This window comes from Erythrolamprus reginae, chromosome 3, assembly GCF_031021105.1.
Source record: "Erythrolamprus reginae isolate rEryReg1 chromosome 3, rEryReg1.hap1, whole genome shotgun sequence".
In the NCBI taxonomy this organism is placed as follows: domain Eukaryota; kingdom Metazoa; phylum Chordata; class Lepidosauria; order Squamata; family Dipsadidae; genus Erythrolamprus; species Erythrolamprus reginae.
This window is the reverse complement of record NC_091952.1, coordinates 97,658,034-97,676,142: the sequence shown is the minus strand read 5'-3', so window position 1 is coordinate 97,676,142 and position 18,109 is coordinate 97,658,034. Positions and strand designations below refer to the sequence as shown.

Sequence of the window (18,109 nt, the reverse complement as noted above, 5' to 3'; positions counted from 1 at the left end):
TCTTCTGATTTTTAAAAACATGTTATTGTTCTAAATTAGGTAACAGAGATATAAATTGTTTCATCTACTCATTTCGTTTTTAAAAGTTCTTTCCTACAATAAAATCGTATTTGTTCAAATACAACACAATTCTTTTTTCTAAGTTACCATTTTGCTGAATGAAGAGAATAAAAGTATGAAGATTAATCTTAAATTGATCTACAATCTGCACCACTGAATCATGCCTCAGATCCAAAACCCAATAGACTAAACTTAAGAACCTGTTGGTACAATTGCAACAGTAATTAGAGCTGCCACGAAGTTCATCGAAAAATCCCAAATGTATTATTTACAAAAACTGATCTTCCACAGACCCAAATACATTTTAAGAGTTATTCTTAGATATATAAAATGGAAATGAAGCAAATTCCAAAAAGTCTTTAAAAACATATATAAGGAGTAAGATGTGTGTTCTTTGTTAAGATTCCGATACCACAGATCAACTTATAACTACTTATCATAAATTGTTGACATACAATCAGTGAGTGATCTCTTTCATTAGAGTTGAGCATGACTTCTCTAGGACAGAAGCTGCATGCTTTTCAAACCACTTTGGGTGTGATGCTTCTAGTGTCACCAGAGGGCAAGATTTATTGAAATTGATCTTGATTTGTCCTTCTAGTCATTGCTTGAGAACAAAAAAAAACCCCAACACTACAGACCAACTCTTGAGTAATCTCTTTTTGATTTGTTGGCTACCCATAGGCTCTGCAGTAGATTATTTGCAGATTATTTGTTGAATTCAGAACAGAATTTTGTTGCAATAAAAGGAGAAGAGGGAATTGGGAGGCAGTAATTATTATTATCATTTCATCATCTCATCTGTTTCATGGTTGGTTCTGGTTGGTTCTCTTCTCCAATAAAAGACTAAAGCTTCAGATTAAAAAACAAGCTTGGTTTAAAAAACCAAACAAACCACAAATCAAAAGGAAAGGAAAGGAAAGGTGAAGACGGCTGAATTCAAGACAAGCGCTCATTCGAGGCTTGCCGGAGAACCGACCATTAAACCGTAGAGGAGAGTAGCAAGTGCTGCTCTCTCATCTAGGAAAGCGAAGGATCTTAGGCCGCACTGGGCCCAAAACACCTCAGAAGAGACCTAAAGCGCCACTCTTCACTTCAAATATCTGAGGCGCTTCCGAAATGGGGGCTGCAATGGTGAGGTGGGGAGCGGGTTTCGCGCCCCCTCCCCTCGCAGCACAACGAGGTTAGCGCTCCTCCCCCGTGAGGTAAAAGGCCTCTCCGTGGAGCTGAACACTTCCTTCAGCCTCTCGGGACTCCCTTAGAGAGGAAGGCCGGCCTCGTCCGAAAGTCGCGTTAATAGTTTCCCCGGAGCCGGAAGCGGGTGGCAGGCCTCTTTTTCTCTTTCCGCGGCGCTCTCTCTCCCGTTCGCCAAGCGCAAATGTTATTTGAATTTATTTGCATTTTCCGGACTTCCACGTCTGCCCCGCCTATCAGAAGTGAAGGCGAGCAGGGGTTTCCACGGCCTCCGGATTTTCCTTAGAAGGCGAACCCAATTTCATTACGAATCCCACTGGGCCTGCCTGAGCCAGTCTCCAGAGGAGCGGCGGGGCAGAAAAGCAGCAGGGAGATTTCGGCGGCTTCTTTGAGTGGCTTCCGAGAAGGCGAAACGTCCCCTCCGGGCTGCCGTTGAAGGAAACAAGTACGGTTTCTCGGTTGCGTTTTCCTTTCGAAGTTGCTCTCCTTCCCTCATGTTGTCCGGGCCGCCTCTCCTAGGGACCCCTCGAACCTCCCCCTGTAAGCGACGAGCAGCTCAAGAGCGCTGTTCGAACCTCCCGAGGAAATCTTCACCATCCTGGGGCCTAGAAGTGAATGGGTGTCCTCGCCTCCTGGAACTCGGCCACCGCTTTCCCGCCCCTCTTTCCGTGCTCTTTCTACCGGGGGTCCAAAGCAAAATGAATTGGCGGGAGCCGTTCGGTCTTCAAGAGTGAATTAAGTTCGCCAGGGCTTAAAAGGCCCTTGAACGAAGGGCCGATCCCTGGTTACCGGTCGAGCCCCCTTCCCTTCCTTCCAACACCCGACCGGATCGGCATCACCTGCAGAGGGCAGGGCCTCGTCTGGGCGCAAGCAAAGATCCAAAATGCTCGGGGTTCTTTCGTCCCGCCTGGGGATGAGGGAGAGATGAAAGGCCGTTTCCTTACTTTGGGGGAGAGGCTCACAATCTCTTTGACGCACCGAGCAATTCCATATAACCCATTCGTCCTTTCATTAATAGCATTAACATTTAGCATTTAGAGTTACATACCGCTTCACGGTGCTTTACAGCCCTCTCTAAGCGGTTTACAGAGAGTAAGCATATTGTCCCCAACAATCTAAAGGTTGTAAGCCGCCCCGAGTCTTCGGAGAGGTGCGACATATAAATTTAATTAATAATAATAATAATCATCATCATCCGAGTTTTCATTTTACCGACCTCGGAAGGATGGAAGGCTGATTCAACCTTTCGAAAAGAATGTGTTTTTAATTGTAACGTTTATGCTTCCAAACTATAGTTTTGAAAATACAAGGAGGTTTTTTAAATTTTGTTTTGTCTCGTTTTGTTTTAATTGGTCTCGATTATTCAATTCGAGCGACTTCCCCCCCCCCAACTTCTCCCGAACAAAAGATGAGAAAGATGACGAAGAGCATATCTTTAAAAACGTGCCAGCAATTTATTGCCACTTTTTTCTTTAAAAAAAATGAAAATAACATTCCCCTCCTTCCGATATTCTTCCTGGGTCGGAAAAGGTCCCAAATAGAATTAAAATACACTAATTTGAGGGAGGGAAAGGTGCGTTGCCTGCAAAGGTGCCAGATCAGTATTTCCGCTTTCGGTTATTAAAAATGTTATTTCAGAGGCTGTTCTCTCAGACTCTAAATGGAATGGATATCTCATATATATATTTTCTTCCTCTCATATATTTTCTCTTCTATTTTACATATTACAGTATCTTTATATATACCGTATTACTTCATGTCTATTCTGTTCCATATGTATTGTGTATTGGACAAAGAACAAATAAATAAATAATAAATTGGGATTTTACATAAAGCGTTGTAGGCACGTTTGCAAACAAGCCCAAAGAAGCCCCTCTTTGCCGATCCGACGTTTCCCTAAAACCGCCTAGCAGCTGAACACGCAAATCCTCCAGGATGTGATAGGCTGCAGCTCCCCGCGACGGTTATCTTTCCCGTGTTTAACGTAGGACCTGCACTTACAAGCATACCCCATCTGCATAAGTGGCCCGATCCGCAATAAAAACTTGGAAAAGTGCATGTTAGAATGTACGTAGTCTGTCGTTGCACGCTATTAAAAAGAGAGAGAAATGCCACGCTGAATGCTGCCTCTCTATCTGTCTTTCTTTCCATTTTATCTTGTCTTCTTTCCATTTTATCACGTCCTTCACTCTTTGTTTAACCTTTTGCTTCCCATGGTTGATTTTTGTAACTCTAAACTGCTTGTTGTTTCTATTGACTTGCCCTGACTAAGCAGGATCTGTCGGTGAAATAAATCGCGGAACTCATACAATCGAAACTCCGCTAAAACCGAATGAAGATTGGACAGGAAAGCAGAGGGGCAGCTACAGTATTTCGGTTAATCCGAATCTTTTGCGAAACTCGGAAAAGCTATTCCTCGAAGACTGGGGCACATCCCAGCTGGGATGAACCGGGAGCAGCCTTTGCTTCGAGTCTAAATCTGTCTCGAAAGATTAAAATTCTCCCTCCTATAGAATCGGAAGAAAGGGGATATTTAAACTGAAATCCGGATTCCACACCGAAATCTATTTCGAGGAACTAGAAGGGAATGCAGGGAGAGAATGGCTGAATCTATCTGAAAAATGCAAAACTATTTGTCTAGCTATGACCTGTCCACCAAGGTGGAGAAGAAATGAGTTTTCCATCCGAGAGAATAATCGAAATATGTACACATATGTGTCTTTCTTCCCGTGTGTAATTAGAATTAAAGGCAATGGACGCATTTGCATATCTCACCTAATCAGGTTTCGCTCAAACTGGGTTTCTTGGATAGAACACAATGTTCAGATTCTCATACCTGAGCCTACATCAAGCAAATGGCGCCTTAGACGAATCTGTTCTATGCCACCGTCGCGAAAGGTGGATTTTCTCAAACTTTCTTCCCATTCCCCTTCCCCACCGGCAGTTTATCTAAAGCAAGACACGGGATGAGCCAAGGAACTCATCCGCCTGCTTGCCCTGGTTTTCTCTCCACAGAGGGCAAGCTTGGCGTTTGGCTCGAATTAAGGCACCACTTGCATCGAATCGGTTGGAGAGCAATGTGATTGGAAAAATCAAGCAAATTACGCATCGCCCGCTTCTTATTAACCGCGGCTTGTTCCAGCTCTTACTTAGCCCCCTCCCGTCGCTTTTCACGAATAGAAAATAAAGGGAGAGCAGCTGATCGTTGCGCCTGGTTAACAGAGTCTTAGCTCCATTTCTAAGCGAAGTGCAGGGGAGAAAAATCCCAAGCAAGGGGCGGGTGGGGGGGGAGACGGAAAATCGATTTTATTTCCCCCATCCGGGGGGGAAGGGACGTTATTGGCTTAGACACACGGTTAAGGAAAATTTGCTGATTTTCCACAAATTTTCCAGGTCCCGGTTAAGGCTTTCAGCAATTACAGCGGATTAGAGCAGCAGAGGTCAGTTGTGCTAAGGGAAGAAGTGCCTCCGGGGGGGGGGGACCTGTCCACTGCAACGCCTTGTGCCCCGAGGGGGCTCTGTCTGACCTGGGGGAAAAGACTGGGCTCCTATGCGAAGGCCCTTCCGTTCCTCTGTTACATATCGGCCTGTTTGCCTTGGAGATATGGGGAAGGTGAGAGGGGGAGGAAAGAAAGAAAGAGATGGAAGAAAGAAAGAAAGAAAGAAAGAAAGAAAGAAAGAAAGAAAGAAAGAAAGAAAGAAAGAAAGAGGGGGGATTGATTTGGGACTACCAATCTTGGGGTTTTGAACCAGGGTTACTTCCTGTTATTAGAAAAAGTGAAAGGAAACTGACTCCCAAGCTCAATTCCCTCTCCACGAAGAATGGACTAGAATAGAATAGAACAGAATAGAATAGAATATAATTCCTTATTGGCCAAGTGTGGTGCACACACAAGGAATTTGTCTTTGGTGCATATGCTCTCAGTGTACATAAAAAGACAAGATACATTCGTCAAGAATCATAAGGTACAACATTTAATGATAGTTCGTAAGTAGTAAGAAGTAAGGAGAAGCTTTGGGGGTCATATTTTAGCAATCCTCCGGAGCTCAAAACAAACCCCACCCCGCCTCACCCATGGATTTCCCAAATGTTTTAGAAGGCCTAACCAAACTGGGAGCAGCATATTGGGAAAAGCCGCCCCTCCGAGTCCACAACCCACCGTCCTGGGGAGGCCTGAGGCACCCAAGTGGGACTTTCTCTCCAGAATTCCCTTTTCGGGCCGAGAGAGGAAGTTAGGAAAGGATCTGACTGTGCCTCCAAGTGAGGAGCCACCATTGAAACTCCCCCCCCCTTGGAGCGCCCCACATCTCTTGCAAGAACTGGGAAAGGCCAGAATCGATGGGAATCAGGGTGGCTATATTGGGCAGCAGGGCAGCTTTGAAACGAGAGAAATAGTGTTTAGCATTTAGCATTTAGACTTATATACCGCTTCACAGTGTTTTTACAGCCCTCTCAAAGCGGTTTACCGAATCAGCATATGAAAAGCCATGAAGGAGCCTCCCCCGGAGAAAGGGAGCGCAGAAAAAAATAAAAACTGCTGCTAAAATATCCCACCAAACCAACAAAAACGGAGATAAAAGCATCAATTTTTCGGTGACTCCTGCCGTCAGTTCTCACATTTGTAACCCAAGGTGTGGAAAGTATTGCAAAGTACATTACGCCAATTGCCTTCAGCTCTCGTGCTGATGATACGGTATTAGTATGCTTTAGGCGCATTGAACTTGACATTGGATGGTGTGTGCGAAGGTACCACATGAGCCTATCTATGGAGAGGAAGAGATGCTCACCCCGCTGTTAAGCGAGGAGAGCAAAGTGCCGATTGATAAGTGAACGGCTCTTGGCATGGAAAGCAAGGCAGGTGAAAAAGTGAGAATGCACACACCCACCGGCGGTTAGATAATTGGAATTTAACGGACTTTGAGTTATATTCCAGGCCTAATTGAATGGAACCAATTGACTCTCCATTAGACAAACTCGAGCAGTGACCCAGGCTATAAATTTGGGGCACATGATTTTCAGCCAGTTGCCTTTCTGCTCTCAGTCGGTTCCTCCCTCCCTCCTTCCCTAATTTAGCGGGAGCCGGCTTCCAAGAAAAATAAAAGGACTCGTCCTGCAGAGGCAAAGACGGGTTTCCACCAAGATGAGACTCAAGAGAGGAACCTTGATTGGAATAAACGCCGGGTTCGGGGAAAGAAATCGGAGCAGGAGTAGGTAAGATATGAAGAAACGAAGCCGGTTCGACGTTAACAAGAGAGTCTGCCTGCCAATCTCGGGTCTACCACACGTCAAACCATGCCAGACCCGGGTTTCACAGTTTGCTGTTTCACCACTTCCCATTTTGCCTTCTGAGAGGTTGGCCGCATCAAGACAATGCGGTGCAGTTAAACCTCGGAACTCTCTTGCTAGTAAAATCCAGTTAAAATCTACATTGGCAGGGATAGGGTAGTAAGATCCTCGCGTTATAAGGAGCCCAAAGTCAGATCATAAATCGCCCCTTAAAATTCAAGGTGTTTTCAACTCTGGTTGCTTGACCAGGCATCATCACTGGGTTCAAGACAGGGTGCAAACGCCTTGGTTCAAAATGGCTGACTTCACTCAACTCAACCCAAGTGGGGTTCTAGCCAAGGTGAAGCGCCAAGGTGTTGCTGCCCAATGAAAGGCCAATTTACTTGCCCTCCAGGCGCTCTCGGGGCAATAATGGTTGAGTCTGAGGCAGATGACAGGGGCCGAATGGGAACCCGGCCACCAGAGAGCCCGATCCACCAGAAAGTCGCCCTCCTGCCGTTTCCGCGTTGGAATTTCTGAAATCAACAACCGTTGACCTAAGTCAAGCTGGCCTGGCAGAAAATGGAGGGGAGGTGGGCAAAAGTCGCTCAGCAAGGACAGGTGTCAGAGTGGAGGGGTTGCCTTGCTTATTTATGAAGGGCGGGCCTTGGACTCCCCATTCCCAAACCCACCTCCCTCTTCCTGGGGCCAGCCTCCTCCTTGAGACAAGTCCCCCCAAAACCCCGTACAACGGAGGAGACCCTGGTCTCCTAATGGACTGAAAGCGAAACGAAGCCACCTCTTGCTGGGGGCTCTCCTCTGGGAGAGAAGGACGCCTATGGGCAGTATCCGACTCGTTCTGGGCAAAGGAGCCCCCACCGCCGTGAGGTGCGAGCGCTCAGTTCAGTTTGCAACGAAGGCCGTGGACCGAAGCGGTGGACGTGGACTTGAGAGAAGAACCCGAAAGAGGCCGGGAAATCAAGCAGAGGACGGACTGTCGAAAACGATACTGCGTCAGGGCAGTTCGAGAAAGCAATGACACCCGGTCCCGACCTTTTGGCTGGGTTGGACCTGGCCAACTTTCCGCTGCTCCGGCCACCTTGCGTGCTCAGAGCGCCAAGCAGCGCAAGGGGTTGGGTAGGGAGTGGGAGAGCACTGGATCTATCCTGGCCATGCCCCAGCGCCACCCCAGAGACTCTCAGCCCCTTTGACCTTCAGGCTGAGGGGAGGGTTCGGTTCCCTCGAAGCCCGGCCAGAAGGGAGGGGGGGTGCGATGCCAAGGTACCAATCTGCTCCGCCTAACCTTCCCCTTGACCCTAGGCTTTCCTTGACCCGAAATGAACCTAAAGGCCCTTTCGCTTTGACTCCACTGGGGCCTGTCTGGGAAGATTCGGATTCCCTAGAGCGCTCGGTCGCTCCCTCCCTTCCGGCCAAAGCACACCCGCCAGATCCTGTCCGACCTTCTGCCACGGCGTTGAGACAAACAAGAGGAGGCTAGCGGAGCCCATGGTCCCTTCTCCAAGTCTTGAAGGAGACCCAGTCTGGAACAGACCGAGCCCTTCGCCTCACCTTCTACCTAGAAATAAATGTCCTTCCTGTTAGTGACTACTCCACCTTCAACCGCAGCAATACACGAGCACGTAATAAGATTCAAACTCAATGTAAACCGTTCCAAACTCGACTGCAGAAAATACTTCAGAAATAATCAATGCCTGGAATGCACTACCTGACTCTGTGGGTTTTTTTCCCCAAACCCCAAAAACTTTAACCTTAGATTGTCTACGGTTGACCTCACCATTCTTAAAAGGTCTATAAGGACGTGCATAAGTTCATCACTGTGCCTACCGTCCCTGTCCTAATGTTCTCTTCTAATGTTGCTTTTTTCTTACGTTATGTTTATACAAACAACGACTATTCTGTACATGTTTGACAAATAAATAAAATAAAAATAAGCAAAAATAAAAATAAACCAAAAACTAAAAGTCCCATCCGCACCACCTATGCGTCCCTGACTTGCTTCGTCGGTCCTCGCAAACCATCTAATTTTTGAGAGAGGCCAAACAGTGACTCTTTTCCAGAAGGAAGTTTCCAGGGTTCTTCCCCCCACCCCAAGGAAGCAACCTAGGAAGCAACTGGGAAACCAGGTTGATTTGCCTCTAGGAAGGCGCCTCTGGGAAGGTGAGCATTGCCCGAGACGCATTCTTCCTAAAGGTCCGGCCCGTTTTAAAACCAGAGGGACTCGCTTCTTGCAGCTTCGGGGGGGGGATGGAGGAGGGCAGCTCGATCCTCCCCGACACATCTTCTGTGGAAATCCGCCGGGACACAAAGAAACGGAACCGAGGCCCACAAAAAGCTTGCTGCCCACAAAGGCCCAGTTCGTAGCAGAGCTCAGGTTGGGAAAAGGACGCTCGTGGGAGGAGAGAGAGGGGTCTCCATATGAAATACACTACTGAAAACAATAAGGGGAACATTCCAAGAACACATCCTAGATCGGAATGATCGAAACATTCTCATTGAATACTTTGTTCTTTATCTCAAATATCTTTTCTTCCTTTCATATATCTTCTCTATTTTTATATCTTTTCTTCTATCCTTTTCTTTATATATATATATATTACTACACCTCTATTCTCTTCAATATGTATTGTGTATTGAACAAATAAATAAATAAGTTGAACGTGCACGACAGCATGTGAAATTGATGGTCAATCAGCGTTGCTTCCTAAGTGGACCGTTTGATTTCACAAAAGTTTGATTTACTTGGAGTTATATTCTGTGGTTTAAGTGTTTTTTCTTTCTTTTTTTCTTTTTTGAGCAGGGTATTTCACAGCAGAGGTGGGCTGAAAGGTGGAACGGTGCGTGGCTCTGAGTGCTATCGGGGTCCAGCGCAATTCTGCTACTGCACCTGGGCAGGTAGCGAAATCGCGCGCGGTACAAGCAGGTGCGCCACGGGTGCAGCAGCAGAATTGCGCTGGACCCCGCTAGCATTCAGAGCCACGGGCGAGCCCACCTCACCGTTCCTCCTTAGCAGCCCACCTCTGTTTCCCAGGGACCCCCCTGCTCTTTCCCCTCAAGCCCTTGTCTGCGCGTTGCCTTGAAGGCGAGGGCACGCTCCTCGCTTCTGCCCACCGGCTTTTCAATCCCCTTCCCGCTCCCTTTGGACGCACCTGAACGGAGATGCGCGCGGAATCTCCAAGGGGAGGTTTCGCAGCCATTCAACCCGTTCCCCTCTTTTGCGAGGGCGATGCGATGACCTTCTCCGACAGGGCCTTAGACGCTCTTCAGTTCAAAACATAGAAGATTGACGGCAGAAAGAGACCTCACGGTCCATCTAGTCTGCCCTTACATCATTTCCTGTATTTTATCTTAGAATTGATATATGTTTATCCCAGGCATGTTTAAATTCAGTTACTGGGGATTGACCACCCACGGGTCTGCAGAAAAACGCAAGGCCCGGCTGCTTCTCATTCGCCTCTTGAAGGAAGCTAACCCCAGAGATGCTCCAAGCGCAAGCAACATCCGGCCCAGTAAAAGGGACTCAAAACAAGATCGCAACTGTGCTGAAGGACAACGGAAGGTGGCCTCACAAGCGACAAGGCAAGAGGCAAACTTCTGACAAGGCCTCCCTAATCCTAATTCTTGCGTCTACACAACATCCCAACCGTTAACCTCTATTTGGGGGGAAAGACCTATGAAACTCAACGGGACTAACTCCTGGGGCGAGTGTAGTAAACCGTGAGCCGCTGCTACCAACTCGCCATCTGGCACGCTGTTGTTTCCAAGCACTAGGATTGATCGATCCATAAGGCGACTAGACAACCCAGCAAAACAACCTGTCCTCCTCCTCCTCCTCCTGGTCACAACCTTGGAAGATCGCTCGCCCCAAGTCCCCCCCTCCTAAGAGACACACCGCGCTAATAATGTCCACACATCGCCAGGCTGGAATCTTCTGCTACCCCTGTTTCCTAACGTGGACCACACGCAGCTGTTATTTTTTTTCATAGCTTGCAAACCGTTCAAGCTCTCCAAATTGCCACATTTCTGGATGGTTTAAATGAACGTGGAAGAGAGAAAGAGAGAGTAAAGAGAAGGGAAAAAAGAAGAAGATTCCTTACGTTGCATTGGCACGCCAAGAATTTCTGGAAGCCCCTTGACAGAACCTTCCGTGGCGAGTGCTGAGCTTTGCATCATTTTATTTCAATATACAGAGAAGACGGAAAAACGCTGGGTTGGAGGGGGGGGAACACCCAGGGGGATTGTTATTTTTAAAAAATAAATAATTTTTTTAAAAACTCAGAATTAAAAAAAATGAAGTAAATTCGGGACCGATCCCGAAGGTTTTGCAGAAGGTTGGCCCCCTCCAATCTGGTTTCAGGTTGCCCCCCCCTCGGAGTCTCCTGCTATTCCAGCTTGACCGTATCCCGGTTGGGAAAGTGATGCTTGCTGCAGCAGTCTGGCTGCCTAAGCTGAGCGCCGGTCCAGAGAACGCAGCTTTGATTCATTCACACTGCAGGGGAGAGGGCGTGACGTCACTTTCCGCAGGGAAGCCCCGCCCACACGGCCAATCCCGCGGCGCCTACTTTCAAAAAATCTGGGCGGGGAAAAATGGGCACCCCCTCCCCAAAGGATCTGGGAGAGTCACACAAGCCGCGTCTGCTTTTGGCCTTTGAGGCTCTGCGCGCAACAGCATCCCGTCCCGTCGGGTCCCTCTTTCTTTTAAGTCTTTCGCATCATAGGCGAGGCATCCGGAGCAAGAGCATTTACGACTTATCTACCGCTTCGAAGTGCTTTCACAGCCCTCTCTAAGCGGTTTATAGAATCAGCATCTTGCCCCCAACAATCTGGGTCCCCATTTTACCCACCTCGGGAGGATGGAAGGCTGAGTCGACCCGGTGGTGGGATTTGAACCGCTGAACTACAGCTAGCAGTTAGCTGAAGTAGCTTGGAGTGCTGCATTCTAACCACTGCGCAGTCTGCGCCACTCCAGAGAGGCTTTTCAGGGGAGTTGCGCCGTCTCCTTTCCATCCCTCCCCTGGGTTTTCTCTCTCTTTCCAAGCTGCCCAGCCAAGGGGACCCAGCGCCCTTTGCGCTCAGCGTAGAAGGAAGCCTCTTGCAAGCACCCCTTTCTTCACCCAGTGGCTGGATTGGAAAAGCACCCAATTCATCCAATCCAGCCACCCCCGTCTGTAGATTTTTTAAGGATGCCTTCCAAAGATGGCGGGTTTTTCCCCCCACTTCCCTAAAAAACCTTTCATCGCCGTCCCCGGACACCAGTGCAACACTGATGCGAGGGAACTGAAGGCGCTTTCCTTTCCAAAAGGGCGACGGTTCTTCTCCACCCACCAAAGAGGGCCACTTTTGCAAGGGTCTCTTGCCAAGCTCGGCCTCCCCCCTTCCCTCTCAGCGAGCACCAAGTCTGAGCGTTTCGGATCTCTCCTACCCAGGCCCGCTGAGCGCGGAGAAGCAGCTTTGCGCGGGGGCCACGGACCTGTTCTTCTCCACCTCCTACCGACCAGGTAGTCTTCGCTTCGATCCCCTTTTTCCCTTTTGCCAAAGCTGGTGGGGATTTGGGTTGAATTAGGAAGCCTGGGCAAAGCTCTGGTTTAAGACTTTGGGCCGGCCTCCTCCCTCCCTCACCCTCCCTCTCTCTCTCTCACACACACACCTCTTTACCTATTCGGCAAAGAGACTCACTCGACCCCTGGTTTCAAAGCTGGGGTGGAGAAAATAAATTGAGCCTATCCCGATCTGTTTCAAGAAGCTGAGGTGGTTTATGAGCCTAAAACTTGACTTGAGGTCAAATTTGCATTTTGGTTTGCTTCCTCAGTTCCCACGAGCCCCCAAACTCTCACTCTCTCTCTCTGCTGGCTTCTGAGTTCTGACCCACTGCGAACTCCGGGGCAAAAAAAAAAAAAAAAAGCCCTTGCCGCCGGTTCCGCAGGAAAAGAAAAAGTTAAGACGAGGCGTGGAGAGCACTCGCTTCTTGATCTGAAGTTGAAAGCAAGCGCGCTGCAAAATTCGTTCGTCTTCATTTCTTCCCCCACTTACTCCTCCTTCCCCTTCCTCTCTTTCTCTTTCTCTTTCTCTCTCTTTCTCTCCCTCTCCCTGCTCCCTTCCTCCTCCCTCTTTCTGCTCCCCCTCCCTCTCTTTCTCTCTTTCTCTCACCTCCCTTTCTCCCCCCTCTCTCTCCTTCTCCTTCCTCCCCTTCTCCTTCTTTCTCCTTCTTCCTTTTCTTCCTCCCCCTCTCTCCCTTTTTCTCTCTCTCTCCTCCCTTTCTCTCCCCCCCCTCGCAGCCCGCAGCCGATCAAACGACGGCGTTCACGCCTGTGTGTGTGCTGAAGGGAGGGTATGTGGTTTGCGTGTGCGGAGGTAATGCGCGGGTCAGAAACGGAAGGAGAAATTAATTTCTGCTTGCAAATCAACGACCTCGAGCATCGCCGAGAGAAGGGAGCTTTTCAAGACTCAGCCACTTCCCAGCTTTTCCATTCTTAGTTCCACTGCATGGACCGCCTTTCGTTCGGATCCCGAGGCTCCTTTTTGGCTCTTTTTCCTTTGGGGGGGGGCGGGGCGGGGTGGTGGTTGCGCGGTTAAACGCACGTTTCCGAAACAGGAGTAAAGCAGGCTTACAACGCTTCTTTTCGCTAGGTAGGATTTCCTGCCGTTGGAAGAGTTAGATCTCAGCCTTCCTTTGCCATTAGTATTTATTTCTAACCCCATTCTTCGTGCGTAACTCCTGTCCGGGTTTAACTCAGCAAGGAAACAGAGGCAAGTGCCAGGTAGATGGGTGCGATCAACCACAAATAGCGCTGCGATTAAACCTGCAGAAAACCTTAACCGGCAATGAATGAATGAACGAATGTGGCAGGGCTTGAAGTGAAGGGCTGGGCGCAGGGAATAGGCAAGAACTAAGAAAATACATTGCTGGCGAACTCCCCCCCACACCCCGCAATCGAAAATCAGAGGTCGAATGGATGCTTTAAAAATGAGATTTTTCTCTGGGCTACTTTTAACCATGTTGAGCTTCCACATGGGTTTTGTTTGGCTGGAATTGAGTTGATGGAAACTGACATTGGGGGGGGGGGGGGTAAAACCTTCCCTTTTCATTCGGGGTCAAGGGACATTTGTTGCCGGTCCTTTACTTCCATAGTGTAAAAATGTTACACCAACGGTTACAATTTGCTCAATTCTTTTCAGGCATTAGATAAGTGGCCGAGAGCGGCAGGAGTAGAATCTCCCAGTATAATGAAAAAATTATTTCTCAGAACATTTGAATATCATAAAGGGGAGGGAGGGAGAGGAACCATACGTGAAATAAATTCACCAAATAAAATTTCAGTACGTTTGGTTTTTTAAAAATGCAACCATAGTGTCTGCAGTTCATTTCTATATCTGGTATGTAGATGGGTGGGTGGGTGGGTGGGTGGGTGGGTGGGTGGATGGATGGATGGATGGATAGAGATAGATAGATAGATAGATAGGTGATAGATAGATAGATAGATAGATAGATAGATAGATAGATAGATAGGTGATTGATAGATAGATAAAGACGTAAATGTACATGTAGATATATGTAAGATTTCATTTCCTTCTTCCTAACTCCATCGGAGTATCCAGCAAGGTAGATGCCAAGAGGGAGGGAGATCTTGCTTCGAGAAGAATTTCCCAAATTTTCTGAATTTATATTGAAAACAGATAGTACTACTTGAAATGCTGTGCTTAGGTCCAAAAATTTGATAGTGTCCGGTGAAACGGATTTCAATATTTAAGCTTGCTCCTTTCTGCATAAGACCTGAAAGAAGGTTACTGTCACCACCTCCACCCACCCTGGACAAAGATATTGCAACAACAGAAACATTCTAGAAAGTGGCGAGTTGGACACCAGCAGAGACCCGGTTCAGATACCCATGGGGTGGGGAGAAGGGAAGGGTTGGGGTAGCCCAGCAGTCAAGGACACTGCCTGAGCATCAAGCAAGGTCCACCCTGGGATGCGTTTCCAATCCTGATTTAACCGAGGCAGCTACAAGAGTTATTTGAAAATTGTGCGCAACTGCTTGCATCACAATAAATAAATTTAATTATTGACCACTCCTATGAACCCAAAATATGCAATCCCAGAAGAGGCTGCTCATCACACTTCGGCGTGATTAATTACTCTGGCCTTGTCTCCTTCCAATTAGCACCCATAATGAGTAGACACGCACTCTATTACGCATATTACAGATAACACTACATGACAATCAGGCAAGGTAAAATAGCTAGCACAAAGTCGAATGGAGTTAAAAGACAATTCCATTCTTCAGCAAGATTTATCCTTTCTCCGAGGACAGGACCTATAAGCCTGTGCCCTGGGCTCCTTTTTCTTTGAGACACATCACAGTTCGTGCAAAAATAGAGGCGTGGGGTTAAAGTCCTTAGCAGGTCTGTAACACTTTCCCATCCTGTAACATTTTTGATTTGCAATTGTGAAGCCCTTCCGTTTTGTTGGGAAACGGTTGTGCTGATGCAGATAAACCCATTTAACTAATAATTTAAAATGAAGTTTTAAAACACTTCTCGTTGGTTGGACTGTGCCCAGGAATGTTAGATCTTTAGTAAATTATTTCCTCATAATTCCAAGTGAAGAGGCATGTAGCTGTCACGACCACAAAGACAGATTTCACTGATGGACCAGTATATGAACATGCAGATGAAAACTTTGCAACCATCCTGTATCACAGGTTGTCAGCACCATCAAATCCACAAACAGCATCAAGCAAAATAATTATTCTTCATCTTCCTGGCATGTAAGTCAACACCTGCTCAGATTCATTATGGATTTATCCACCTCCCTTCCACCTAAAATTATATAAAAATAAAACTTCTCTTTATTTATTTTTAAATAGAAGAAGATGTGGGGAGATAAGGGCTTTTAAGAATAGTACTACTACTTAGATCACTATTCTTGGAGAAACAGAGAAATTAATTAGATATGAAACTCATATTTCCTCCAAGACAATGAAGAACAAGTATATACTGTAGTTCTCTTTTCCCTCCAAGCTATTCCCACATTTATAAATTGCATTAATTGAGATATTGTGATTGTCCCACTTGAATCCTCAAGTGTACCTCAATAGTAAATGAATCAAAATTTAAACCTGGTTTGCTCTGTCTCTGGTCAGAGGTTCAAGTCATTACATGCTAATTTACTTTCAGGATGATATAAGACATAGTCCCAAAGAAGGTCTAGAAGGGACCATGTTGAAGATGGCTTGTATGAACAATAAAAAGTATTAAAAACAAAGAAAAACAAAAGGCTTAAAAGGCTTGAAAAAGAAACAGGGAAAATGTAATGATAATAATAATAATAATAATAATAATAATAATAATAATAATAATAATAATAATAATAATAATAATATATTAGATTTGTATGCCGCCCCACTCCAACAGTAATAAAAACAGTATAACACTGGAACAAATCTAATAATAAAAATTATATTAAAACCCCCAACTGTTAAAAACCATACAACACATACATACCAAACATAAAATATAAGAAAGCCTGGGGGAGATGTAATAATAATAATAATAATAATAATAATAATAATAATAATAATAATAAAAAATGCTACAGGTAATATATAATTTTGGTTAGAATCAAATGAATCAAATGACCCTGATGTAACTGTAACTATTCTTAATTCTCTAAGTTGATGCTTTCCAGACAAATTGGAAAATAGAACTGACAGGTTTTTCCCCTGTTGCAGCCCTGTTGCATCTGAAAGAGATCATCTCGACAGTGTATTGCTATGTGAAAAGCGACCAAGACTTCATTCAAGCTAGCCGTGGAAGAGCTTGACGTATGCACACCGTGAGGAAAAGCAAGGTCTGCATTTATACACAGAATCTGTGAGCATAGGATGCTCTTTTGTCCTAGGCATTTGGAGAAAGTCTTGGTTCAGCCAGTACTGCTCTCAAACAGAGAAAGCAGGTCTTATCTAAATGCCCCAGAGCTTGTTATACCAACTATAGCTTATAACCTATACTGTAGTTTGAATCTTATTCATGGAATGCTGTGGCACATCTATTATCATGACCATTGTCAAATAACTTCCTGTGTTAGTAATATCTGGGTATTAAGATGGGGTAGCAGAGATTGCTATTTCCCAGAAGACATTTGCTCCATGTAAATACTGATTTGTATTTGTTTTCTTGGTGCTGTAACTGATTTGATAGATCATTGGAATGCAGTCAATGGGCAAGTAGAAGATGGAAAGAGAGTGATGCCTTTAGTCAGCTTTGACATACAGAAGCTCATATTTCTGACCCTGGAAAACTACTTGGCAAAGCTACTACTGTAGGTTCAGTATAGTTAATTGAAATATCTGTCAGCTAAGGTCTTGGTAGCAATTAATGGATCAATAGTGGGCTGTGCATCTAAGACATGCATTCCCATGATCCAGTTATTTGAAAATCCTTCATTATTTAAATGTACACATCCTCCCATATGACTTTACGGTCACCTTCTTTCCTTTTATCAGAAGCTGTTTGCCCTGTTGTCCTCTGAGTAAGTCATTCTATTTTTGTTTTTGTATTAATCAGCATAAGCAAATGTTTCATCTATATCACTGAAAATTACACTAAACTCAGAAAGGCAGGAAACATGGAGTTGTGCTGTAATACACCTGTCAAAGATAGGCGATTAGGCAACTTTATTTCATAGTTGGTTGCACATACTTTAGGTAGACATAATATGCTCAAGTTAATTTCTGGTCTGTTCATTTTGGTATAATCCAAGACTGATGTTACTCAAAGTTACTCAAAGCTCAAGCAGTAAATAGTGAATTGTCATGAGGGAGTCCTACATTTTGGTAACGAAGTTTATTTATTTATTTTATATAATAATAATAATAATAATAATAATAATAATAATAATAATAATAATAATAATATTTTTAAAAAGAGCTGGGGTGACGCAGAAGGTAGAGTGCTGTACTGCAGGCCACTGAAGCTGACTGTAGATCTGAAGGTCAGCGGTTCAAATCTCATCACCGGCTTAAGGTTGACTCAGCCTTCCATCCTTCCGAGGTGGGTAAAATGAGGACCCAGATTGTTGGGGCAATATGCTGGCTCTGTTAAAAAGTGCTATTGCTAACATGTTGTAAGTCGCCCTGAGTCTAAGGAGAATGGCGGCATAAAAATCGAATAAATAAATAAATAAATAAACAAACAAATAAATAATAAATGAATGAATGAATGAATGAATGAATAAATAAATTATTATTATTTATTAGATTTGTATGCCGCCCCTCTCCGCAGACTCGGGGCGGCTCACAACAATAATAAAACAATGTATAATGTGACAAATCTAATATCCTGCTACAATAAACAATAAACAAAAACAAAACCCCTCTCAGCAAATTACATCTTTTATCTATCTTCTAATTTAAAAGGCTGTATGTATGTATGTTCCCGCATAACTCTGGAATGGCTTGAGCAATTTCAATCAAACTTGGTACAGAGATGATTTACCCCTGGAAACAAATACTGTGGGAGTAAGACATCTCTAGCACCCCTCGGGGTGTTTGTGCTTGTGTGTGTGTGTGTGTG

The 18,109-nt window shown here is 45.6% G+C and overlaps 1 protein-coding gene across 2 annotated transcripts in view; it reads right to left on the bottom strand.

Annotated features, from left to right (window-relative positions):
• LHX4 (LIM homeobox 4) overlaps positions 1–18,109 on the bottom strand; it is a 99,309-nt gene that overhangs the window by 63,848 nt on the left and 17,352 nt on the right. The window contains exon 1 of one of the 2 annotated variants that reach the window (XM_070748999.1): positions 516–2,050. The exons of the other annotated variant lie outside the window; for it this stretch is intronic. The gene's annotated coding sequence lies outside the window, so the exon portion shown is untranslated. Of the gene's footprint in view, positions 1–515; positions 2,051–18,109 lie in introns of those variants that run through there. 2 annotated transcript variants of the gene reach the window in all.